At 43.7% G+C, this 25,271-nt stretch overlaps 1 long non-coding RNA gene across 1 annotated transcript in view; it reads right to left on the bottom strand.

Moving 5' to 3' along the window:
• The window catches only part of LOC120366631 (uncharacterized), a 91,850-nt gene extending 70,147 nt beyond the window's left edge, over positions 1 to 21,703 (bottom strand). The window contains exons 1-2 of the long non-coding RNA XR_012515718.1: positions 21,493 to 21,703; positions 19,599 to 19,696 (exon numbers count right to left, since the gene is read on the bottom strand). This is a non-coding gene — a long non-coding RNA (uncharacterized LOC120366631). The remainder of the gene's footprint in view (positions 1 to 19,598; positions 19,697 to 21,492) is intronic.
• Positions 21,704 to 25,271: the final 3,568 nt, after the last annotated feature.

The raw sequence follows: 25,271 nt of genomic DNA on the forward strand, positions 1-25,271 counted from the left end.
CTCACCCACGAAAAGATTTAATAATATCTAGGCCAGGTGCGGTGGCTCAATCCTGAAATCCCAGCACTATGGGAGGCCGTGGCAGGCGGACCACTTAAAGGCCAGAAGTTTGAGACCATCCTGGCCAACATGGGGAAACCCCGTGTCTACCAAAAATACAGAAATTAGCCAGGCGTGGTGGCATGCACCTGTAGTCCCAGCTACTCGGGAGTCTGAGGCACAAGATTCGCTTGAACCCAGGAGGCAGAGGTTGCAGTGAGCCTGGATCACACCACTGCACTCCAGCTTGGAGGACAAGAGCGAAACTCTGCCCCCCCCCAAAAATACATCAATGAAGCATTAACCAAAGATAATATTCAAGGCAATTTAAGACCCCTCAGCAGTCCATGGACTCAGATAATAAGGCAATCCTACAGCAGACACCACTTTTGAGGACCCTCGTGATTACACTGACCCCACCCAGATAATGCAGGGTTAAGTTCCCTATTTTAAAGTCAGCTGAGCAGCAGCCTTAATTCCATTTGCAAATCTTACCTCCCCTTTGACATGTACCATGATCACAGGTTCCAGGGATTAGGATACATAGACCTCTTTAGAGGGTATCTTAGTACATTTTGTCTTAGTCCGTTTTGTGTTGCTATAAAGAAAAACAAACCTGAGACCAGGCAATTTTATAAAGAAGAGGTCCTCTTAGCTCAAAGCTCTGCAGGTTAGAAAGTTCAAGGGCATGGCCCTGGCTTCCAGCAATGGCTTTCATGCTACATCACAACATGGCAGAGAGGGTCAAAAGGGAAAGAGACACTTGTGAAGAGAAAAAATCTGAGGGGCGTCCTGGCTTTCTAACAACCCACTCATTCAGGAACTAAACCATTCTTTGTGGGAACTAATTCAGTCCAGGGAGAGCAACAACTCACTACTGTGAAAAGAGCACGCACCAACCCATTCATGAAAGATCCACCCGATGAGCCAAACATCTCCCGTTAATTAGGCCCCATCTCTAACACTGGGGAACAAACTTCCACTTAAGTTTTGGTGGGGATAAACCACCTCTAAACCAAAGCAGAGAGCTATTATTCTACCTGTTCACACTGTGCTACTTCATATAAAATAACTTAATATTTAATAAACCGGCTGATCCCATAGACTCCCGTAATACACCGTGAAGTCGTTTCTGACCTCATACTTTTCTCTTCTCCGTGGCTAATCAACATTCCATCTCCTACAGTAGAAGAGTACTTATCCATAGAAGTGTACTTAAATGAATGAATGTTCTCTCTCATTTATTCAGCACTGACGGAGGGTCAAGTCCCATAGAAATAAATCAGACACAGTCTCTGTCCACAAGGCACTCAGACAAATGGAGAGGATGAAGTGAAATCCCAGCACAGAAATCAGGGCTACTAGAAGGACCTTTAAAGTTCTGCAGCGCTGTAACTGAGGTTGCTGGTGAAGACTTCCCTGAAGAGTGCATTTGGGCTGAATGTTTATGGAAGAAAAGAGTAGCAAGGGGCTGAAGCTTAAGATTCAACTTGGTGTCAAGGGTGTGAGAAAGCAGCCCACCATGCCAGCGAGCACAGATGGCGGCTGAGTAGGGAGTTGACTACAGGTCTATGATGAATTCTACCGGAGAACCGTGTCACATAAAAAAACAGAAGGGGAGAAGGAATTCAGCCTAGTTCCTGAAAAGAAAGGATCATACAGGCTAAAAGAGGAAGAGAAAGTACCAAGAAAGCGGTAGCAAGTTAAAAATAGACAGGTGTCATTGAGAAACCGCCACTGGAGTCCACCATTAGGTCACTGGTGAACAAACCCAGACCAGTGTCTCTAAGGGAGGCCAGAAAACAAATTGCACCAAACTGGGCAGTTAAGGAGACAAGACAAGGCAGAGAACGAAAATAAGAAGAGGAACAAGAGGGTGGAGGACAGGGGATGACAAGAGAGAAGGGAGTCAGGATGGGGGGAAGGAGCTTTCTTGAGCTACTACCAAGCACCAGTTCCTGGACTTGTACATTACTATATAAGGAATTAACTGAAGTTGAAAAAGCTGTCACTCTTCTTACCAGTTTCCTTTTCAATAATCAAGTATTGAAAAGAAGCAGTATGTAGGATGAAGTAAACAGTTCTGACACATGTGTAGACCAAGAAGAACCAACATAAAGGAAGAGCAAGTCAAAATACGTCATAGACAGAATGACTGCTAGATTAAGTCCCAGAGGAGGCAAAAGGGGTAGGAATCAAGAGCACAGGTAGGGGATCCGTTTTGGGTGAAAGATAGAGAACCCTCTTCTCTAAAGTGGGTAGGGTACTACACCATCCAAGTGAAAGGTGAGGGCTGTGAAACAGGAGGGAAGTGAAAGGTATCAGTGGGGCTAGGGAGAAGGAAAACAGAGAATCCCAAAGTTCAAAAACCAAAGAAATCTCCTTCATTATTTTGGTCCTTGATTGAAATTCTAGTCTTATTTATACAAATCAGAGTTTCACTAAAACTCTTAGTTACGGTTTTACCTTGAAGCAGCTCTGTTAACTTAGGTAAGCCAGTTAAACTTCATAAGCTACATCTTAAAAGAGGATAATGTGAGGCCGGGCATCGTGGCTCACTCGTGTAATCACAGCACTTTGGGAGGCAAAGGTGGGTGGATCACTCGGGGTCAGGAGTTCAAGACTAGCCTGACCAACATGGTGAAACCCCGTCTCTATTAAAAATACAAAATTAGCTGGACGTGGTGGCGCGTGCCTGTAATCCCAGCTACTCAGGAGGCTGAGGCAGGAGAATCGCTTGAACCCAGGAGGTGGAGGTTGTAGTGAGCTGAGACTGCACCACTGCACTCCAGCCTGAGCAACAAGAGCGAAAACTCAGTCTCAAAAAAAAGAGTAATTTGGGCCGGGCGCGGTGGCTCAAGCCTGTAATCCCAGCACTTTGGGAGGCCGAGGCGGGTGGATCACGAGGTCAAGAGATCGAGACCATCCTGGTCAACAAGGTGAAACCCCATCTCTACTAAAAATACAAAAAATTAGCTGGGCATGGTGGTGCGTGCCTGTAATCCCAGCTACTCAGGAGGCTGAGGCAGGAGAATTGCCTGAACCCAGGAGGCGGAGGTTGCGGTGAGCCGAGATCGCGCCATTGCACTCCAGCCTGGGTAACAAGATGGAAACTCCGTCTCCAAAAAAAAAAAAAGAGTAATTTGGTGATTCTAGTGTCACTTCCAGCTCTACATTTCAAAGGCTTCAAGGACAAAGCCCAAACCCTAAGTCTAGTGTCAGCTTACCTACCAAAAACAAACAAAAAAGTGAGATGGGAACAAAACTCAAAGTGAACATAATTTAAATACCTTTAGGTCATTTTCACATCTTGCTTTTCAGTGACAGCCACAACACACAGATGGTTACTGCCCACAATGGCTGCATCATTAAGCCTAATGATAATCGATGTCTCTTATAGCTCTTTACTATGTAAAAGAGCCTTCACACATGAAATGATATATTGGCTCCCCAAAACATCCACATGAAATAGATAAAGCTACTGTACTATTCCATCCACTTTCCAGTTGAGGAAACTGAGGCTCATAGAAGTTGATGATTCGCCCAAGGCACCAAAGAACCATTGCCTACGACTTGAATTCAGGTACCCCAGATTCAAATATCACTATTTCTTTTTTATTTGTTTGCCTGCTGTTTAGTGCTCTTTCCATACAGCTCCTTGCTTTCCCAATTAGGTGGGAATTAGAAAATTTTCAAGAGTTAAAACAAATTTGCATACTTTCATTCCTTTAATTGATCCTGGCAATACAGTTTATTGAAACCTTCATTTCCAAGTGATAAATGACTGATTGGAATCCAAAGGGCAGAGACAGCATTAGGATTCAAGCATTTCAATGTTCTCATTCTCAGGATGAGTGAACAGAGACCTCACTGGCAAATGGCTTGTGGAAGCAGCAGAGCCAACACTAGAACTCAGGGCCTCCATCAACCCTGGGGCTCCCGGCACTGGCCAAGTCTTACACGGCTTCAAACAAAAGTTAACAGATTTGCTCCTTAACAAGGAAATGGTTCAAATTTAAATAATTTGAGGAGCTCATTCTCTTGATTTTACATGTGCAAACCATATGGACACTGCCTATTAGTGGTACTAGAATTCTCTGGAGCAAATTCTCTTCTCAAATGGGAGGGTTTGTAATGACGGTCATGCCTCATTTTACTACCAGAGAAGTAAACGGATCCAATAAGGAATCCATCTGAAGGAGCTTTAAACCAACCGAAACTGCCTGTTACCATCTTCTTCCTACAAAGTGTTTTCTAGACAAACTAAAATTTGAAAAACTCAAAAAACGCAATGAGGCCGGGCGCGGTGGCTCACGCCTGTAATCCCAGCACTTTGGGAGGCGGAGGCGGGTGGATCACGAGGTCAAGAGATCGAGATCATCCTGGTCAACATGGTGAAACCCCGTCTCTACTAAAAATACAAAAAATTAGCTGGGCATGGTGGCACGTGCCTGTAATCCCAGCTACTCAGGAGGCTGAGGCAGGAGAATTGCCTGAACCCAGGAGGCAGAGGTTGAGGTGAGCCGAGATCGCGCCATTGCACTCCAGCCTGGGTAACAAGATCGAAACTCCGTCTCAAAAAAAAAAAAACCAAAAACAAAAAAAAACGCAATGAAAATATTTTGAAGAGGACCATATTGTCCAAGTATTCCCATTTTCCTCCTTTGAAAATATTGTAATCAGTCAGCAGGTGCTTACTACCAAAATTACTTTTTATCACGGAGCTGAAAAATGTTTAATGTTTAAACAGAAGACTCCATGAGAATAGACGAAGACATGCAAATGCTGCACATCATGAAATTACAGATCCCATCTTACACGTTTTATGGAGAAAAAACTCTGAGGCTTCCATTAGACTATAAGGGACTCAAAGACAACAATACCAGAGGAAGGGAGTGCTTCTGAGGTGAGCTGATGATCTGATTTCCTTCCCTCCGGGGAATTGGGAACTCTGGGCTCATCCTAATGAGACTTGCAAAGAGAAGGGATTTCTGCTGAGAAAAAGAGAACCAGCAAAGCTTTATGGTAAATACACAAAAGCTGATGTGACAGATGGGACTACTCCCATTTACTCGGTTTTGGGGAACGAGGGTGAGATATTAGGCTAAAGGTTTCTTTCTAGAAGGCAGAGTGAAATCTACAGTTTCACAGTGCTTTGGAGACAGCGTTTTAATAGAGTAGGAGTGTTCCCTCAAATACATGACCAGGTTTACCCTCAAACAGTTACAAGAATTTAAAATTGGGGGGACAGGAGGTTAAACTCAAGACCTCCAAGGGGCAAGACTAAATCCCACAGTTTTGCAGGACTAAGAAAACAAAGGTCAGCCTGGCACAGTAGCTGATGCCTGTAATCCCAGTACCTTGGGAGGCTGAGGCGGGTAAATCACAAGGTCAGGAGTTCAAGACCAGCCTGGCCAAGATGGTGAAACCTCGTCTCTATAAAAGTAAAAAATAAAAATAATTAGCCGGGCATGGTGACATGCGCCTGTCATCCCAGCTACTTGGGAGGCTGAGGCAGAGAATTGCTTAAACCTGGGAGGTGAAGGTGGCAGTGAGCTGAGATTGCGCCACTGCACTCCAGCCTGGGTGACAGAAAGACTCTGTCTCAAAAAAAAAAAAAAAAGAAAGAAAGAAAAAAAAACAAAGGTCTTCCAGGCTTTTGATTAAAGTCCAGGAGAGCCATGCCTGAGAAGCACAGACACCATAACTAGATTGAGTGTTTCTAAAACTGCAACCTTGCCTTAATTTAGCTGAATACTCAATGGAGTCAAAGTGTTCAATCCTTTACTGCATTTACCTAACAAAGTAAACGGGAAATTTTCTCTGGAGGAAGATATAATCTAGAGTTAGGTTCTTTTGGACATTATGCCCAATGTAAAATTAAAAAATTTTTAGACCTGAGAACTGCAAGAAAATGTGTCTAAAATTCAAGGGAAAAGTAAGACTGTAGATGCAGATTCACAGATGATCCAGATATTGGATTTAGATAAGACCTTTAAAATAACTACAATTGCCAGGGCGTGGTAGACCATGCCTTTTAATCCCAGCACTTGGGGAGGACGAGGCGGACAGACCATCTGAGGTCAGGAGTTCAAGACCAGCCTGTCCAACATGGTGAAATCCCATCTCTACTAAAAATACAAAAATCAGCCAGCCATGGCGGCGGGTGCCTGTAATCCCAGCTACTTGGGAGGCTGAGGCAGGAAAACTGCTTGAACCCAGGAGGCAGAGGTTGCAATGAGGCGAGATCATGCCATTGCACTCCAGCCTGGGCATTTAATAGTGAAACTCTGTCTCAGAGAAAATAAACAAACAAATAAGATAAGTATCACTAGTTGACTTAACAAGTAAGAGTAAGGATAAAAGGAGAAATTCACCAGGAATTTCGACAGAGAACTAGAAACCAGGTTTAAAAGAGAATCAAATGGACATCCTATAAAAATAAACCCCACATTTTATGCAATCAAATTTTAAAATGTCAATTATGGTTTTATGATGCAGTTTACTGAAACTGGTTGGGTGAGGTCCCACCATAGTATTAAAACTTGAGTCCAGGCACCGTGGCTCACACCTGTAATCCAAGCACTTTGGGAGGCCGAAATGGGCACACCACCTGAGGTCAAGAGTTTGAGACCAGCCTGGCCAACATGGTGAAACCCTGTCTCTACTAAAAAATACAAAAATTCGTCAGACGTGGTGGTGTATGCCCGTAGTCCCCAGCTACTCTGGAGGCTGAGGCAGGAGAATCACTTTTACCCGGGGAGGCAGAGGTTCCAGTGAGCTGAGATCATGTACTGCACTCCAGCCTGGGCGACAGAGTGAGACTCTCTCACGAGAGAAAAAAAAAAAGACTTGAGTGTCAGAATGTGATGAGACTTCAGAGATCAATAGTCCAACTCTCATGTTAAAGATGACACTACCTAGCAGGGTGCGGTGGCTCACGCCTGTAATCCCAGCACTTTGGGAGGCTGAGGAGGGTGGATCACAAGGTCAGGGGTTCGAGACCAGCCTGACAACATGGTGAAACCCTGTCTCTACTTAAAAATACAAAAATTAGCCGAGCATGGTGGCACACACCTGTAATCCCAGTGACTTGTGAGGCTGAGACAGGGGAATCGCTTGAAGCAGGGACACGGAGATTGCAGTGAGCTGAGAGTGCGCCATTGTACTCCAGCCTCGGTGACAGAGCGAGACACCCCTCTCAAAAAAAAAAAAAAAAAAAAAAAAGATGACAATACCTGAAGCCCAGAGCAATAAAAAGGATGTGCCCAGAAATGATACTACCCAGAAGCCAACGGGACAGAAGAGCAGCCTCCTCACTTCTAGTTCAGCCATCTGATTCCAACATCAGCCCAGTCCAACATCACATCCAATTCAGGGTCAGAACTCTTGGTGAAATATTGTGATTTTATGAATATATAAATATGTATTTTTTCACTCACTGTGACAGAAAATCACCAATGGTGATTAAAAAAAATATTACAGCACACTAGGTACTCATTCACTCAGATCATATAGGTAGGAAAAATCTGTTACAAACACTGGAAGAACTGCCCTCCCCACCCTGCTACACACACCCACACCCACACACAAACTATGACTATACCTGATGTTCACCGGCACAGGCAGAGCAGGAACACATGTCGAAGAAGCAAGAAAGGTTGTGGCATTTTAAATGGGTACATTCTAAAATTGCCATTTAAAAGCCAGCAAGAAGCTGGGCGCGGTGGCTCACGCCTGTAATCCCAGCACTTTGGGAAGCCGAGGCGGGTGGATCACGAGGTCGAGAGATCGAGACCATCCTGATCAACATGGTGAAACCCCATCTCTACTAAAAATGCAAAAAATTAGCTGGGCATGGTGGCGCGTGCCTGTAATCCCAGCTACTCAGGAGGCTGAGGCAGGAGAATCGCCTGAACCCAGGAGGCGGAGGTTTCGGTGAGCCGAGATCGTGCCACTGCACTCCAGCCTGGGTAACAAGAGCGAAACTCCGTCTTAAAAAAAAAAAAAAAAAATACAAAAACTAGCCAGGTGTAACAGCAGGGAGGAGAATCACTTGAACCCAGGTGGTGAAGGTTGCAGCAAGCCCAGATAGCACCACCACACTCCAGCCTAGGAGACAGAGCGAGACTCCATCTCAAAAATATAAAAATATAGGCCGGGCATGGTGGCTCATGCCTGTAATCCCAGCATTTTGGGAGGCCGAGGCAGGAGGATCACCTGAAGTCAGGAGTTCGAGACCAGCCTGGCCAACAGGATGAAATCCTGCCTCTACTTAAAAAAAAAAAAAAAATGCAAAAAATTATCGGGCGGAGGGGGGCGGTGGCATGTGCCTGCTAGTCCCAGCTACCAGGGAGGCTGAGGCAGAATCATTTCAACCCGGGAGCCAGAGGTTGCAGTGAGCTGAGATCACATCATTGCACTCCAGCCTAGGTGACAAGGTGAGGTGCCATCTCAAAACATAAAATAAAATAAAATAAATTTAAAAATAAAAATAAAAGCCAACAGTAGGTCCATTAACATCAGTGGGACCGAAGGCTCCTAAACTACCACCTTGAATTTATTAGTTGTTTCTCTGCCACAGCCTTTCTTCAATGTAAACATACTTGTTAGCTAATAATCCCTTCCCTCACTGAACTCAATCACTGTCCTACATGGCTTTTTTAACATATCAGCTCTACATTTACTTATGCTTTTCATATGGCTTTTGCTAGTTATTTTAAGCTTTCACAGGAGGATGTATGGGTTTGTTCGCTTTTTCTCACTGTCTTTCTCTCTCCCACCGCCCCATCCCCTGACAGAGACATAGTATAGTACATATAGACCATATTATTTATACATCGGTAAATGTAATTTAGAATTCACATTATGCATCATGTTGGCAGTATAATATATAAAATGTTTTATGGTTGCTTATGACATTAAGCTAACTCTTTTAGAAAAACAAAAATTACCATCTTATTTTAGTCTGTTAAAGAACCTTGATTTGATACATTTTTAATAGATAAAAACACTGATTTCCTAACTGAAATTGTTGTGACCTTCTGAAAATATTTAACTATGACTATCTGAGTTTATGTTGTCGTTAAGTAAACAACAAACACATTAAGAAAATGATCTACACGCGAGATTAAAACTTAATAATTTGTTGAATAAAATGAAAAGCATGACCATGCCATAAGAAAAAATTATAATTTTTACCATAAATTAAAATCCCAGAGGGGCAGGAAAAAAATTCTATTTTCACCCGCAAATGGCACAGCTGTTATTTCAGCAGAGGATTACTCAGGTTGTGGATTTCTCATGCCTCCAACTGTGTCAGCAGCCAATCTAGGACTGTCAAGAGGCAATGAGAGGTCACTGAGCGGTCATGAGGGGTCTTAAGACCCTTTAAGTGCCTCCTATTCTTTTATGCGTTTTGGTCACTTCGTAGTACAGCTCTGTCTCTAGGATTAGTGGAAATGGGTATGAATGGGTAACATTCACATCTGCTTCTTTTTTAACTGCTTCTAACAACTCTACTAAAACATTCAGATGTAAACTGAAGCCAAGTTCTGGAAAAGCTAGAACTTATTCAAGGTGTTTATACTACCTCTGGAAAACTAGGATCTCTTCATACATGTTTTAGCATATTTCAGTTGACTTCCTGCATTGGATACTGTAACTATACTTCTTCCTAATATAGTCTAGGTCTCAAAAAGGATCCTTTAATGGGTGGTGTATCAGATACAATTTAAATTCATGTTTCCACTCGGAAGAGTTTGTAACAGCTGGGAAAGCATCAAACATTACAATTAGGTAAAGGACTATTGTTTCTCTGTAGGAGAATGTCTTAAATTTTCCAACATGTCCAGGAAGAACATAGATGAACAGTTCCAATCAATCAGATCTCTTTTTGTTTCCTGACTCTCTCCTCTCCCAGAAAACGCCTTTGAAATCAGATAGAGACAAATCAATGGCAAATACTTGAGGGTGCTTCGAAATGAGAAAGCCCCCACTGCCTAAGGCTATACAGAGCAGCTTCCAGGATGAAGAGGGGTGGTGTTCTCTTTCCTAGTACAGAAGAGCTCCTTTCCCATCCCATAGCACCACCAACGGTACTTCCATTAGGCCAGCCCAAATTATCAATGCCAAAAGGAAAATCAGGCTGTCTTAGTTAAACTTCAGATTTTAAAAAGCAGAAAGAGGGGCTGAGGATTTGAAAGGAGGGCCAAAGAAAGATGCTAGGAACCACAGAGCCATCTTGGGCTCATGTAGGTGCAATTAAACCCACGAGTGAGGTTCAGAACTGCACCCCCTGCTGATGATCTAAGTGGAATAAAGCTCGTTACAGATTAAAGACCACATTGTCGAGCAGAGAGCTGAGGCCATCCTAGTAGAGACAGCCTCCAACCCACATAGCAGATCGGAGACACAAGTGAGGGTGGCCAAGGTCAGAAGACCTGCCCGGATTGAAATAACTATCCAGCTGAGTCCTGCCCAAATTGCCAACCCACAGAATCAAGAACTAAATAAATGATGGTTGTTTGAAACCACTGAATAAAGGCCGGGCACGGTGGCTCATGCCTGTAGTCCTAGCACTTTGGGAGGCCGAGGTGGGTGGATCACCTGAGATCAGGAGTTCAAGACCAGCCTGGCCATCATGGTGAAACCCCATCTTTTAAAAAAAAAAAAAAAAAAAAACCACTGAGTAAACCGATATTATCATGAGTTGTTGTTAAGCAACAAAATCTGAGTACAGATGGGCTCTTCATGAGTTCATTCATTCCATGAACATTTATTAAATATCTTTTGTTTTCAAGTAGTGCCCCAATAGTTTCTGGGGGTACAATGATTAATATACATTACTGCCTGCAATTAATGAATCACTTCCTCCAACCACTCTAAATGAGATGAATAACAAGATCTACTTAAAGGAAAGGAAGGCTCAAAGAGGCCACTTTTCAGCTGGCTTTTAAAGGAAAACTAGCAACTTGCCAGGTAGACAGGCATGAACATCAGAAATAGAACAAACAGCATGTGCAAAAGCATAGATGCAGGAAAGAACTCAAGGAATGTTCTAGGAATGGAAAATAGTTTAGGACAGATGGAGTGTGGGGAGGAAATGGCAGATGATAGAGCAGAGAAAACAGATTGAAGGCAAATAATGAAGGGTCTCACGTTGTAAATCATGCTTAGGGATTTGAATGCCTCTTGTAGGCAGTGGAGAGCTACAAATCGTTTTTAAGTAAGAAATGGCATGATTAAATCTGCATTTTAGGAAAAGAAGAGCTGATGACAAGTGGAAGATGGATTAGAGGCAAGGGTAGAATCAGGGACATCAGATGGGAGGCTATTACTACAATCCTAAAGGGGGATTAAAGAACCAGAACCATCAGGTAGTAAATGTGGGGAAGAGGAGATGTCTATGATAGATGTTTCAGAGAAAGGAGAAAGACTCAGCAGCTTTGATGACCAACTAAATATGAGCTGTGAGGGTGATAAAAGTCATGCAGGAGAATCGCGGACACTGCCAAGACTTCTACTTCAGAATCCTAGAGGAATGGTAAATATATTAATGAGGGTGGGAAAGCAGAAAAGCAGACTGGAGAAGAATAACGTTTCATATGAAAGGCACCTGTGGGACATCCAGAGGGAGATGTCCAGCAGGCAATTAACAAACACAGATCTGCAGCCTGACTTGAGGGATGGCAGTGAGAATGGGCAACAGCGATGTGAGGGTTGAGGGGTCTGAAGAGTCTGAGGAACATGGGGCAGTGTGAGGGGGACAGTTCAAGACATGCAAGTGACAGAAAACGCAGACCTTTCGAGAAAAAGCTAATTAAATAGCAGGATCTTGAGGGGCTAAGGGAAGCTGCAGCACTAAACAGCAGCAACTGTCCTTGGAGATGGAAGAGGGGAGGGGGAGAATCATCTGGCAAGCATAGATTACAAATTGAGAAAGTATAGATATCCATCTATTTTGCCACATTCTTTCCTACAGATGAATCATCACTGAGCTCTTCCCTATGGTTCCTCTCAATCTAAAGGGGTCCTGAGTGGAGGCCACTTGAGTCATAGCATCTTTGTCCATATAAGCACACTTTCTTAAAGAAAGTCCCTTTTCTGCCACCTGCTGCAGCAAAGGTGTATATCACCAACTTCCACACTCAGGCCACATGTTTAAAATATGCATAGTTCATTTACTACATCTTCCAAACAGACTGTCTCCATGTTTTCAGTTACTAAAAAGCAGGTTTTTAAAAAAATAAACCCAAAGTAGGAGAAAATTTCATAACAGAACATAAAAACAATAGCCATTTTAAAAGGCAAAAATTGATCACTAGGCCGAGCGCAGTGGCTCAAGCCTGTAATCCCAGCACTTTGGGAGGCCAAGGCGGGTGGATCACAAGGTCAAGAGCTCGAGACCATCCTGGTCAACATGGTGAAACCCCATCTCTACTAAAAATACAAAAAATTAGCTAGGCATGGTGGCGCGTGCCTGTAATCCCAGCTACTCGGGAGGCTGAGGCAGGAGAATTGCCTGAACCCAGGAGGCGGAGGTTGCGGTGAGCCGAGATCGTGCCATTGCACTCCAGCCTGGGTAACAAGAGCGAAACTCCGTCTCAAAAAAAAAAAAAAAAAAAAAAAAAAAATTGATCACTAGACTTGCACGTGATCAAAAGATTCCATTAAGGCAGTGAAAAGGCAAACCACAGACTGGGAGAAAATTCTGTAACATATATATCTGACAAATGACTCATAGGCAGGATATAAAAGAACTTTTACAAGAAAAAACAACCAACCAAAAAAACCCAACTCAAAAATGGGTAAAAAATTTGAAAAGTCACTTCACAAAAGGATATATCCCAATACCCGTAAGTATATGAAATAGTATTCAACATCATTACTTACCAGGAAATATAAATTAAAAGCACAAGGACCACCTCACATCCATCAGGATGGCTACTATCAAAAGACAGAAAATAAAGTGTTGGCGAGGATGTGGAGAAACTGAAACCCTTGCACGCTGCCGGTAGGAATGTAAAATGGCTTGCGCCTTTACTCCCAGCTACTCAGAAGGCTGAAGCAGGAGGATCACTCGAGGCTAGGCATTTGAGATCAGCCTGGGCAATACAGCAAGGAAAAAAAAATAATAAGCTAGGCATAGTGTCACATGCCTATAGTCCCAGCTACTTGGGAGGCTAAGGAAGGAGGATCACTTGAGGCCAGGAGTTTGATGTTACAGTGAGCTATGATAACACCACTACACTCCAGCCTGGGCAACAGAGTGAAATCCTATCGTTATTTTTTTTAATTATTATTATTTTTTTTTGAGACCGAGTCTCACTCTGTCACCCAGGCTGGAGTGCAGCCTCTGCCTCTCACGTTCAAGTGATTCTCCTGCCTCAGCCTCCCAAGAAACTGGGATTACAGGCACTCACCACGACGCCCGGATTATTTTTGTATCTTTAGTAGAGACGGGGTTTCACCACGTTGGCCAGGCTAGTCTCTAACTCTTGACCTCAAGTGATCTGCCTGCCTTGGCCTCCCAATGTGCTGGAATTACAGGCGTGAGCTATGTGCCTGGCCAATCCTGTCTTTAAAAATGTTTTAAATAAGGCCAGGCGCATTGACTCACGCCTGTAATCCCAGCACTTTGGGAGGCAGAGACGGGTGGATTACCTGAGGTCCGGAGTTCCAGACCAGCCTGGCCAACATGGTGAAACCCCATCTCTACTAAAAATACAAAAATTAGGCAGGACACAGACCCAGCACTTTGGGAGGACAAGGTGGGCGGATCACCTGAGGTCAGGAGTTCAAGACCAGCCTGATCAACATGGAGAAACCCTGTCTTTACTAAAAGTACAAAAATTAGCTGGGCATGGTGGCACATGCCTGTAATCCCAGCTACTTGGGAAGCTGAGGCAGGAGAATCGCTTGAACCCAGCAGGCGGAGGTTGTGGTGAGCCAAGATCGCGCTGTTGCACTCCAGCCTAGGCAATAAGAGTGAAACTCTGTCTCCAAAAAAATGAAAAAAATAAATTTAAAAAATTGAGATTCTTCCCTTGGATCCCCTCCCATAGCAGCGTGGGAGCTCAAAAAATAACAAATAATAATAAAATAAAAAATAAAAAAATTAGCCAGGCATGGTGGTGGGTGCATATAATCCCAGCTACTGAGGAGGCTGAGGCAGGAGGATCACTTGAACCCAGGAGGCGGAGGTTGCAGTGAGCAGAGATTGTGCCATTGTACTCCAGCCTGGACAAAGAGCAAAACTCCTCCATCTCAAAAAGAAAAAAAGGAAAAAAAAAAACCTTTTAAATAAAAATTAAAGGAGAATTACCATATGACCCAGCAATTCCACTTCTGAGTATATGCCCAAAATAACTGAAAAGACTTGAAGAGGCTATCTGTACATTTATGTTTCACAGCAGCATTAGTCACAATAGCCAAAAGGTGAAAACCCAAGTGTCCACTGACAGATGAATGGATTAACAAAATGTGGCAGATACATACAATAGATTATTTATCCTTGAAACTGAAGTTAAATGCATGCTACAACATGGCTAAACCTTGAGGACATTATGTAAGTGAAATAAGCCAGTTACAAAAGGCAAACGCTGTCGTCTGATCTAGCTTATTTGAGGTATATAGCCAAACCTATAGATGCAGAAGGTAGAATAGTGGTTGCCAGTGGCTAAAGGGGGAATTGGGTAATTACTGTCTAATGCGTACAGTTTCAGTTTTGCAAAATGAAGAGTTCTGGAGATGAGTGGTGGTGATGGTTAGACAACTTGCACGTAATGTTACTAACTGTAGGGCCGGGCGCGGTGGCTCAAGCCTGTAATCCCAGCACTTTGGGAGGCTGAGGCGGGTGGATCACGAGGTCAAGAGATCAAGACCATCCTGGTCAATATGGTGAAACCCCGTCTCTATTAAAAATACAAAAAAATGGCCAGGCGCGATGGCTCAAGCCTGTAATCCCAGCACTTTGGGAGGCCGAGGCTGGTGGATCACGAAGTCAAGAGATGGAGACCATGCTGGTCAACATGGTGCAACCCCGTCTCTACTAAAAATACAAAAAATTAGCTGGGCATGGTGGTACGTGCCTGTAGTCCCAGCTACTCAGGAGGCTAAGGCAGGAGAATTGCCTGAACCCAGGAGGCAGAGGTTGCGGTGAGCCGAGATCACGCCACTGCACTCCAGCCTGGGTAACAAGAGCGAAACTCCATCTCAAAAATAAGTAAATAAATAAATAATTCTTAAAACCTTACTAACTGTACACTCAAAAATGGTTGGCCGGGCCAAGTGGCTCACGCCTGTAATCCCAACACTTTGGGAGGCTGAGGCAGATGAATCACCTGAGGTCAGGACTTCAAGACCAGCCTGCCCAACACCTGGAGACCCCCGTCTCTACAAACAATAGAAAAAATTAGCAGGGCGTGGTAGTACACGCCTGTAATCCCAGCTACTCAGGAGGCTGAGGCAGGAGAATTGCTTGAACCCGGAGGCAGAGGCTGCAGTGAGCCAAGATCACACCACTGCACTCCAGCCTGTGCAACAGAGTGACTCTCTCTCAAAAAAAAAAAAAAAAAAAAAAAAAAGGTTAAGATGGTAAATTCTAAATATGCAATTTTCCCACAATTAGAATAAAATATGTTTTTTAAAAACCACAGAAAGATACCACTGTACACCCACCAAAATAGCTAAAATTTAAGAGACAGATAAAACCAAGTGTTAATTAAAGTGTAGAGTCACTAACTGGAAAACTCATACATTTCTGGGGAAATTTAAGTGGGTACAACCACTTTGGGAAACTGTTTGGCAAGATCTACTAAAGCTAAATATATACCTACCCTATGACCGTACAATTCCACTCCTTAAATGTATGTTCAGAGAAATGATTGCGCATGTGCACCAAAAGGCATAAGCAAGAATGTTCATGGCTGCTTTATTTGTATTAGCACCACTGAAAACAATCCAAAGAGCCAACAGGGAAATGGAGAAACAAACTGTGCTATATGCATAGCACGGAATGACTCTCAGCAAGAGATTAGAACTACTAATATGCACAAACTTGTGGATGAATCTCAGACTTCATGCCACATCTATGAGATTCTAGTGCCTGTCTATGTGTGATGAAAGACACACACAAGAGTTTCTGCTATATGATACTATTTATATGGAGCTTATAAGACAAAACTAGCAGATGGAGTTTTTAAAATCACAACATGGTTACCTTTATGTTGGAGATAAGATGAATTCTGAACAGAAGTGGCAAGAGGAAATCTTCTGGAGTGCTGGAAATCTACGTCTTGATTCAGGCGATGGTCACATAGTATATACGCACGCAAAATTTCACTGAGAAGTACACTTTATTTATTTTTCTTTTTAGAGACAGAGTCTCATTCTGACATCCAGGCTGGAGTGCAGTGGTACGATCTCGGCTCACTGCAACCTCCACTTCCTGGGTTCAAGTGATTCTCACTGAGTAGTACACTTTAGACCAGTACCTTTCACACTGGATTATGTATGTTACATGTCAAAAGTCAAATATCTCTAAAGCACCTAACGAGTATGCTGTAATTCAAAAAAGGAATAAAATATCAATCTTGCTGTTTTCCTTTTTGACTGAGATGAGACTCTGTTCCTGTTAGGTATGTGGAGGGGTAGTTACATCCCAATTTCCCGAGTCAGATAATGAATTCAAGTCTCATGCAGTGCCAACATGTGTTCCAAAATGTTCCAGAGCTTTCCTGAAGCCTCTCCTTATCCACACATTCTTTAAAGAACCCTTCAATATTTAGTGTAATCTATACTATGAGTCTGAGCTCCCAATTTGCTTTCTACTGGTAAGTGTGCAATTTTTTTTTTTTAACTTTTTTTTTTTTTCTTTTGAGACGGGATCTTACTGTCACATCCAGGCTGGAGTGCAGTGGTGTGATCATGGTTCACTGCAGCCTCAACCTCCCAGGCTCAAGGGATGCTCCTACCTCACCCTCCCGAGTGGGTGGGACTAGAGGTACACATAGCAACAAGTACACATCACCATGCCTGGCTAGTTTTTGTAATTTTTTTTGTAGATACAGGGTGTTGCCATGTTGTCTAGGTTGGTCTTGAACTCCCAGGCTCAAGCGATCCTCCCATCTCAGCTTCCCAAAGTGCTGGGATTCCAGGCTTCAGCCATTGCACCCAGTTTTAATTTATTTTTTAAGCTTCAAGAACAGCATCCAAGTTTATTTAACACCCTCATTGGCAGGGGCAAAACAAATCCCTCCTCAGCTGTCAAGGCAAAATGTCACATTCCAACACTGTGATAATTGTGCACCACCCCAGCCCTTTCATTCCTAACAAAGAGAAAGTTTCATTCTCTTGGGCAGCCATTTTGATGCCTGACCCTTAACACAGCCAACACAGTAACTTCAGCATCTCTGTGAAAGTACCAAGGGCAGCTGGGCGCGGTGACTCACGCCTATAATCCCAACACGTTGGGAGACCGAGGTGGGTGGATCACCTGAGGTCAGGAGTTTGAGACCTGCCTGGCCAACATGGCAAAAACCCGTCTCTACTAAAAATACAAAAATTAATCAGGTGTGATGGCATTTAACCAGGCTGGTTAAATGTAAAAAAAAATTTAAGTTGATACAGCTGCTCGGGAGGCTGAGGCAGGGGAGTAACTTAAACCCAGGAGGCGGAGGTTGCACTGAGCCAATATTGTGCCACTGCACTCCAGCCTGGGTGACAGAGCAAGACTCCATCTCAAAAAAAAAAAAAAAGAAAGAAAAAAGAAAAGAAAAAAAAGAAAACACCAATAGCTATGGCCCACATTCCCAGGAAAAGAAAGTAAAAGCCAGGCCAGGCGCGGTGGCTCAAGCCTGTAATCCCAGCACTTTGGGAGGCCGAGGCGGGTGGATCACGAGGTCGAGAGTTCGAGACCATCCTGGTCGACATGGTGAAACCCCGTCTCTACTAAAAATACAAAAAATTAGCTGGGCATGGTGGCGCGTGCCTGTAATCCCAGCTACTCAGGAGGCTGAGGCAGGAGAATTGCCTGAACCCAGGAGGTGGAGGTTGCGGTGAGCCGAGATCGCGCCATTGCACTCCAGCCTGGGTAGCAAGAGCGAAACTCCGTCTCAAAAAAAAAAAAAAAAAAAAAAGAAAGTAAAAGCCAACAAAGGTAAACGTTTTCTTCCCTTTGTTGTCTTCTGCCCTTCATCATCTTTTTCAACAGCTGAGTTGCTCAGCTGTTGAAAAAGATGGTAAAATGTAAAATGTTTACATTTTAATGAGAATCAAAGGCAAATTCTTTTGAACTGTGTCACAACGAATAACATTACAAACTTGTCTCTCATTGGCACATAACTCGTCCTTATTTTAGTCAAGCAGGCAAATTAGTGGGCCTGTAAAAACAGCAAGGTAGGAGGAGAGAAATCATCCAAGGGTTAATAACAGAAGGGCTTGGTTTAGAAGAAGCCTCCTAATGCATCTGTATTCTGATCAGTGTTATGTCATTTGTGTTACGTCAATTCAACAGTGAGATGCAGTTTTATTAAAAGCTGATACTGGGATGGGTGCAGTGGCTCACGCCCGTAGTCCTAACAGTGAGGGAGACCGAGGTCGGTGGATCACCTGAGCCCAGGAGTTCAAGACCAGGATGGACAATATGGCAGAACCCTGTTTCTACAAAAAAAAAAAAAAAAAAATACAAAAACGACCCCGGAGTGCTAGTGCACACCTGTAGTTCCAGCTATTCAGGAGGCTGAGGTGGGAAGATCACTTGAGCCCAGGAGGTTGTAGTGAGCTGAGATCATGCCATTGCCCTCCATCTGGGTGACAAAGCCAAACCCCGTCTCAAAAAATTTTTTTTTTTTTTTTTTTTTTGAGACGGAGTTTCGCTCTTGTTACCCAGGCTGGAGTGCAATGGCATGATCTCAGCTCACCGCAACCTCCGCCTCCTGGGTTCAGGCAATTCTCCTGCCTCAGCCTCCTGAGTAGCTGGGATTACAGGCACGTGCCACCATGCCCAGCTAATTTTTTGTATTTTTAGTAGAGATGGGGTTTCCCCTTGTTGACCAGGATGGTCTCCATCTCTCGACCTCGTGATCCACCTGCCTCGGCCTCCCAAAGTGCTGGGATTACAAGCTTGAGCCACCGCTCCCGGCCTCAAAAAATTTTTTTTAAGCTGATATTGTTATTGATTCATCGAGGTGACTCTGTTAACATTATCCCAAATGAAATTATTCAGAACAATTGGCAGTTTTACATAGTTTCAGGAAAAGTGTTTTGAAAAGCAAGTATCAAACTGGTTAAATGCAAAGCCACAGGGTCACAACGGAAAAACAACTCTTTTAGGACAGTAAAAAATCGTGTAATATAATGACCCGCAGTATTTTTATTTAAATACATTGTTAGAAGTCGATTGGACCCGGTCTCTCCTCAGAGGTTACGTCAAAATACATTTCACTTCATAGAAGTTTATGTAAGTGTCAAAATATTGAACATAAGACCAAATGGGTTAGTACTGCTGGAATGCAGTAATTACAAAGCTGGATAGATGGATTAATTGTCCTACATACCTGTGGCTTTTCAGATTCCTGTGCTTGCTTACTCATGTACATTGGACTCTTTCAGAAACCACTTCTGGAAGCTCCCGGTTTGGCTTCCACACTGCCACCTGTAGACATAAAAGAGAAATAAATCACGTATTATTCGTCAACAATGCATCTTTTCTAGGCGTCTAACAGGGACATTTGGGGAAAGAGTGGCAAAATATTTGCTCCAAAAGACAAAAATGTTCTTTCTCCTCTGGGTGTAAAATTTTTAAGGCGTCCTTCTCCCCAGCGGTATGATAATTTGACTAGAAATTGAAACATGTAAGTCTCGGATCATCAGCTGTTATGCACCACTCTGATCGGATCATTGAAGAGATGGAGTCGAAGAACTCAACTTACAGCCATTTCAAGACCTGTCGTTTAAAATTAGAAGAGAACTTCACCACTTTGTTCATCTGGTAATTCAGAATTCTGTAAACTGACACAAAGAAAGATCAGGGGAAATTCAGGCGAGGGTTACTTTACCACAGGTTGTAAGATGTCTGTTTAAAATAACATTAATTCTAACCTGAAGTACAGTTTAGTTCAATCCAAACGGCAGTTTGATGGAGTATTTTTATCAGAATGCCCTACCCTTGATTTGAATATGAATGGTTTCGTAAGGGTCTTTCTGAAACCCGACGGATTTTAATACAGGTAGGTCCTTTTTTCAAAAAAAAAAAAAAAAAGTCAGAAAAGGAACAAACGGGAATAAAAATTCACGAGCAACTATCAGCAAGTCCAAGCAGCCATGAGACGTGCGCGCGTGTGTGTGTGAGAGAGAGAGACAGAGAAAGAGAGACCGACCGACAGACACACACTTGAGATTCCGGAGTTAATTGCGAAGAACAAACCGCGTCGCGAAGCTTTTTTACCTCCTCCAAGTCCCACAGTCTATCTAGGACAAGTAATCCCCGCTCCAGCACCTTTAGCCAAAGACACAAGCACCACCACTTCCACCTACCTAGGCGAGACAGCGCCAAAAGCCACCGAGCGAGCACGCCAGCCAGGCCCGCTACCCCGCAAACCCGGGAGCTTCTTTATCCCCAGCAGAGATCCTCCCCACTTACCCGTAATTTACTTTAACGCCTCGAAAGCCTGATTTGGTTCACGGAATTGCAGCAAATACAAGCAAATGAAGTCTCCTTGAGACACTCTCCTCCTCCCTAGGAGGGACAGTCACACGCAACACTCTCCCTTCCCTCTCAACCCCGAACACGCGCTGGACTATCCCAAGAGGGTCTTTGGGAACCCGCCAGAGACCATACTGCTCCCACGTGCCTCCATTAAATCCTCATCCAAACGTGCACAAGGCGCCAAGGGCATGTGCAGAATCAGCCTTCAGAGTAAGTTCAGCAAATCCATTCCCTACCCCCGAGAGCGCGAGGGAGCACCCTGACGCAAGCCCCGGCCCCGACAGACAATACTCAAGCTCAACTCCAGCCTTTCGCGCACACGCCCCGAACCGTCCAGCCACCACTGTCTCCTCCCAAGGTCCCTACGGTCTTCGGGCCGGGAGCAGGGGACGTCCTGACGGTTGCTGGGTGTGGACTGCGAAGAGAAGGGCAACCTGCACACACCACCGTTACTGCGGGCCGGGTGGGAGAGCTCAGTTCTCCAAAGCCCCGCTGGTACTCGGCTCCTCAGAAGGGATGGGGTGGGGACAGTGGGACCGAAACAGTGAACCCTAAGGGAGTCAGCTTTTCAGCACCTCTCCCACACCTAGGCGCAGAAGCGCGCACACCACGGGGCCATGCACCTTCCTTCTGCCCCTGGACCTGCCCAGCCCTTGCCCCCAAGCGCAGTGGCCTATAAAAGCGGGTAGCCGGCCCGCGGTGGCCAGGGCAGCGGGCAGAGCGCCGCGCTCGGGGGTGCCCACCTGCGCGCAGGGTCGTCGCTGCTGCTGGTGCGCCCGCCGCTGTGCTCCAGCTGCAGGAGGAGAAGGAGGCGCGGCGGCGAAGCCCCTGGACTCCACGCGCTTACTCGCGCCCGGGAGCGGCGGTCCTCATTTCACTTCGTCCAGGCTGGCGAGCCACCCACCTAGCCCGCAGGTTCTGCCAGTCCCGCCGCCCGCCAGAGCCTAAGCTATCCTCTCCGCCCCTTTCCCGCCGCCCCGCGCTGCGCCGCGCCGCGCTGCGCTCCGCCCCCTGCCCGCCCATCCCTGCTGGGGCCCAGCCTGGGGCTGCGGGCGCCGCGCCTCGTGCCGCAGATTTCGGGTTCTTGGGTCTATGGCAATAGAAAGGTGGGGGAGGGCCAGGGGTGCGGAACTGGGGTCCGCCCCCAACCCCGCTCTCCCAACCCGTTCACCACTCCGGGGGCCCGCGGCGGCCGCCCATGGCTAAGGGAGTGGGCGCCGCGCACTCTGCCCCCGCTCTTCCGGCGTCTCCCCGCAGGGCACCTTCCATGGCCCCGAGGGTTCCTCGTGTCTTAGAGGGAAGGGGGTTGGTGAAGCCGGGTGGAGTGAGCTTGAGAGTGGAGGCGAAGAAATTACCATGTGAATTGCCAGGGGATGCAAGTTGCTGCCTGCGCCCTGTTTCTGTTACATTTAACTACCTGGTTGTGCTGTTTTCCTTGCTACAACCGCAGTAATACTCAGAAGCATGGATATAAGATTTCCAAGTTAATTGGTTGTAGGGTGGTTGGGTTTTTTTTTTTTTTTTTAATGTAATGATAGCAGAAGACAACAGATTCATTCTTTTTAAAAAGTTACTTTACATATATGTATAATATATAAAGCCACATTTCTAATTTTAAAAATAGCAAAATATAAGTAACAGAACAGCTGTGTTTTACAGAAACAGATCCAGTGTGTATGTGTTATTTAAACCCACTGTAATTATATTAATTGGTTCGTTTTAAAGTGTATTTTAGGTATTTCTTAAAACGAACTCAGAATTTAGGGATTAGAAACCCCTGAGTTTTAATTTGGCTTTTTGTCATAGTTCTAAAATGTCAATTTCATGGAAATTACTAAACGGGGTTGTTTAGAAAAACGGATTCTTTTTCTTCCAGGTTGGCAGCATTTTTTGATCTGGCAAAGGACAGATTTTTTTAAGTTAAGAAATAATAAAATTCTCATTCATTTTCTGATGATGGAATATCTGGTTTGGTAGCTTTTTCTTTCGCGTTTCTCTCTTTGAGGCAAACTTCTTTTCTGTTTCTTCTTACACGTTCTTCTTCCAAAATTTCTCCTAAATATAGGCAGTTGAAGTCGTGATTTTTGAGCCTTTGTTTTCTTAAATGAGATGGAAAATTAATTATAATCCATTATCATGTAATGATAGCAGGCTCATGATACTACATTTCACACTGATTAACCCTATTTTTCATCTCTGCTTTTAGTCATTTCACCTAACACTTGAGAACCAAGAGTTTTTTAAGTTTCATCCTTATAAGAATGAAATGCACCACTTTAATTAACATCTTGAACCAAAATTAAATTCATTAAATTCACTAATGGAAAGTACATTAGTACAGTATGTGTTGCTGGGTAAATGAGGACAGTGTGGGTGATAAACAGTGCCGAAGAAAAGACTCTGAAGCAAAGAAAACAGTCCTTAGAAAAACTGATGATCCCCTTTTCGGTGGGAAGATGACAAATGCCAGCAATTATGCAAAGAATGACTCCTGCCTCTCTTCTCTTTGCTTTGGTTTCGTGGGTAGGCCTGCATTTATCTCTCTTGATCATCATAATAAAAGTAAAGTAATTCAGCATTCCAGTGACACTGCTTAGTAAATTAGCAATTTGAAAATGCTTTTATTACCTAATTAGTCCAAGCTAATGCTTCGATAAATCCAGTTTTACTCTTACATTTTTTTGTACCTCCAGAAAAACACTTGCATGAAAGAAAAACAGCTAAGGCAAGCTCTAAAACTATGGCTAGCCAGATTCTTTGGGTGTATGTGTGTAGCAAGAGAGTTGATATTAAGTGACCTTTGAGTCTTAAATTATATATCACATATTGGTTCTGAGTTGCGCGTTGGCTTCTTGTTTAGTGAGTTCTTGTGTTTGCTTTGCCATTTATTCCCCAGAAGCATACTTCATTTCTTCCTTTCCGCCTTATTGAATCTACCTTTGCCTAAACTATGTTCACTTAACTCTCACCAAAAAAATCAGACCCTAATCCATAGCCCACTTGACAATCATCTTTGTCTTTTAAGTTTAGTCTCTTTTGAGGTCTTTGGTAAGCATCCAGCATGATTAAACATCCAAAATTGGAAAGAGTACTTCATTAGGCTTGGTTCTAACTGGGAGATAACAACCAGATTTCTCAAAACAAAAGGGTGTACCATTTGAATGAAAAGAAGAAAGAAACAAAAACAGCAAATCCATTTGGTTCAGGTCAAAACTAAGCCAACAAAAATCACAACTGAAATCCTGTCTAAGCCTCAATTGTGCCACGAGAGATGTAAAAAAGACAATTAAAATAATTTATCTATTTTTTTCACCACTACAAATCCTTTGCTCCACTGACCAAACACCATTATGCTTCATATTTCCCTCTTAGTTCCCATGCTGTTGAGTATTTTTCACTGATCTTTCAATAAGAAAGTGCACTGGACACTCCCATTATCCCCAAGGAATTCTGTGTCAACGTCCATTTGGTTTCAAAAGTTCTCTTGAATTGTCTGTGGCATTGATGAGGACAGATCTGAACATCCCATGTAGACCTGTGGAAAGGGAGCTCCATGACTAGTCTATATTCAAGACAGTGGGATTAAAACAAAATCCCAGATTAAACTGTTTGGTTCTAACAGTTTAATCCAATTGGCACCTTCCATTCTGATCCTCACTCCAGCAAAAGGTTTTATAATGTGTGTTTTCCCCTCTGGAGAAATTTTCTCTTGAAAATTACTTTAGTAATTTTTTGTTCATTTACCCTTTGAGTTGTGAGCCTGAACATAATGTACACTCTTCTCTCCTTTCTTTCCTGTAATAACTGAGAATTGATTTAAAGGGGAAGAGAACACAGTGAGAAAACTCTTTTGCAAGTTTCTTCTTCTGGCTCTAAGAAAACCATGAACTAGCTTTCTTTACTTTGTCTGATTGGATTGAGCAGCATCATTGATTCAAATTTGCAAATGTCAGTTACGTTAATTGATCTCCTTGTTTTAGGAAATACGTCACTAGTTATCTCACAAGACAGTGAAGATAGAAACAATACTACTCATATAATGCTCAGATTGAAATGTTGATGATCTAAGTTACTTAAAAATATATTTGTGTATATGTGGGGGTGTGTATGTATAATTCAAAGCTAAATATAAACCCGATTACTTGTAATAGATTCTTCAGTTACAAAATCTTTGGTAAGCTTGCTCATGTTTTTGGAGTACGTAATAAACTGAAGAATACCTCACTACCTTACTCACAGGAAAGTACATTTTTCTCATCCAGATCTCCTCATAGATTCTCAACATCAACTATTTGACGCTATCATCTCATGATTAAAAAAAAGAAGAAGAAGAAGAAAAGGCCAGAAAGAAGGGGCAGGGGAGGAGGGAAGGAGAAAGAAAAAGATAAAAAGGAACGGAGTAAAGACTGTGGCCAGGTGCGGTAGCTCAAGCCTGTCTGTACTCCCAGCACTCTGGGAGGCCACTTGAGCTCAGGAGTTTGAGACCAGCCTGGGCAACATGATGAAACTCCATCTCTCCAAA

Source organism: Saimiri boliviensis, chromosome X (genome assembly GCF_048565385.1).
Source record: "Saimiri boliviensis isolate mSaiBol1 chromosome X, mSaiBol1.pri, whole genome shotgun sequence".
Taxonomy (NCBI): Eukaryota; Metazoa; Chordata; class Mammalia; order Primates; family Cebidae; genus Saimiri; species Saimiri boliviensis.